The sequence below is a fragment of the Mandrillus leucophaeus genome, unplaced genomic scaffold (assembly GCF_000951045.1).
Source record: "Mandrillus leucophaeus isolate KB7577 unplaced genomic scaffold, Mleu.le_1.0 Scaffold3921, whole genome shotgun sequence".
Lineage (NCBI taxonomy): Eukaryota > Metazoa > Chordata > Mammalia > Primates > Cercopithecidae > Mandrillus > Mandrillus leucophaeus.
In genome coordinates, this window is record NW_012104167.1 from 1 (window position 1) to 1,915 (window position 1,915).

Below are 1,915 nucleotides of genomic sequence, written 5' to 3' on the forward strand. Positions count from 1 at the left end.
CCGCCTCGGCCTCCCAAAGTGCTGGGATTACAGGTGTGAGCCACCGCGCCCGGCCAATAATACCTTTTATTATTATTTCTATAAGGATATGAAAATTATAACGTTGATGACTGCTCAGCTAAAATAATGAACTAGAATAAAATACTCAGGTAAAGATTTAAACATGGAGGCAAGGCTGGGTGAAGTGGCTCATACCTGTCATCCTAACACTTTGGGAGGCTGAGGCGGCTGAATTGCTTGAACCCAGGAGTTCAAGACCAGCCTGGTAACATGGCAAAACCTCGTTTCTACAGAAAATACAAAAACTAGCCAGCTGTGGTAGTGCATGCCTGAGGTCCTGGCTACTGGGAACGCTGGGGTAGGAGGATCACCTGAGCCTGGGAAGTCAAAAATACAGTGAGTCAGGATCACGCCACTATACTCTAGCCTGGGTGACAGAGCCAGACACTGTCTCAAAATAAAATAAAATAAATAAACATTGCTGAAAAACTTTAAAGACATAAGCAAATGGAAAGAGCTATTGTCTTTGTGGACTGGAAGACACTCAATATTGTTAAGATGACAATACCATTCAAAGTGATTCAGCACAATCCTTATCAAAGTCCCACAACACGTTTTGCAGAAATAGAAAGATCCACACCAAAATTCACACGGAATTTCACGGGACCCCAAACTGCCAAAACCTTGGAAAAAAACAAAGTTGGAGGACTCACACTTCCTGATTTCAATATTAATACAAAGCTACAGTAGTCAAAACAGTGTGGTGATGGCAGGACAGACATATAGACCAATGAAACAGAACACAGAGTTCAAAGATAAGCCTTCATATATGTGACAAATTGATTTTTGACAAGGGTTCCAAAATCATTTCAATAGTGAATGGACCATCTTTTCAACAAATGGCACTGGAAAAACTGGATATCCATCTGCAAAAGAATGAAGTTAAATCCTTAAAATATTAAAATATGCTATATACAAAAATTAACACAAAGTGGATCAAAGACCTGAATTTAAGAGCTAAAACTTTCTCTTAGAAGAAAATAAAAGAAAACCTTCATGACCTTGGATTCTGCAATGGTATCTTAAGCATGACAACCAAAAGGACAAGCAACACAGGAAAAAAAATTGATAGAGAGTGGGTCGCACAGCTTTGGAGTGGCAACCTTCATGGCGTCAGTGACGAAAAAGAGATTAAATATGGGTGATGTTGAGAAAGGTAAGAAGATTTTTGTTAAGAAGTGTGCCCAGTGCCACACGGTAGAAAAGGGAGGCAAACACAAGACTGGGCCTAATCTCCATGGTCTCTTTGCACGGAAGACAGGTCAGGCCATTGGATTCTCTTACACAGACGCCAAGAAGAAAAAAGGCATCACCTGGGGAGAGGATAAACTGATGGAGCATTTGGAGAATCCCAAAAAGAAAAATGATCTTTGCCGGAATTAAGAAGGCAGAAGGGGCAGACTTAATAACTTATCTCAAAAAAGCTACTAATGAGTAATAATTGGCCACTGCCTTATTTATTACAAAACAAATGTCTCATGACTTTTTTATGTGTACCATACTTTAATAGATCTCATATACCAGAATTCAGATCATGAATGACTGACAGAATATTTTGTTGGGTGGTCCTCATTTAAAACTAAGATTGGCTTGTGGTTAAATGAATATTTTCAGTTTTTTGAATTTTAATAGTAATTCCAATTCAGTAAATGGTATCACTGTTTACCCCTTCTAAAAATATGATTAGACTTCGTTAGTAACGTTCAACTTTTCACAAAGATGGCGAGTGCCATCTTAAAACTTAACGGAGGTCGGGCGCAGTAGCTCACGCCTGTAATCACAGCACTTTGAGAGGCTGAGACAGGCAGATCATGAGGTCAAGAGACTGAGATCATCCTGGCCAACATGGTGAAAC

The 1,915-nt window shown here is 39.6% G+C and overlaps 1 pseudogene across 1 annotated transcript; it reads left to right on the forward strand.

Moving 5' to 3' along the window:
• Window positions 1-1,135: 1,135 nt before the first annotated feature.
• Window positions 1,136-1,592, forward strand: LOC105547647 (annotated as a pseudogene). The gene has a single exon (XR_001007248.1). The product of XR_001007248.1 is annotated as a cytochrome c-like (transcript).
• Window positions 1,593-1,915: the final 323 nt, after the last annotated feature.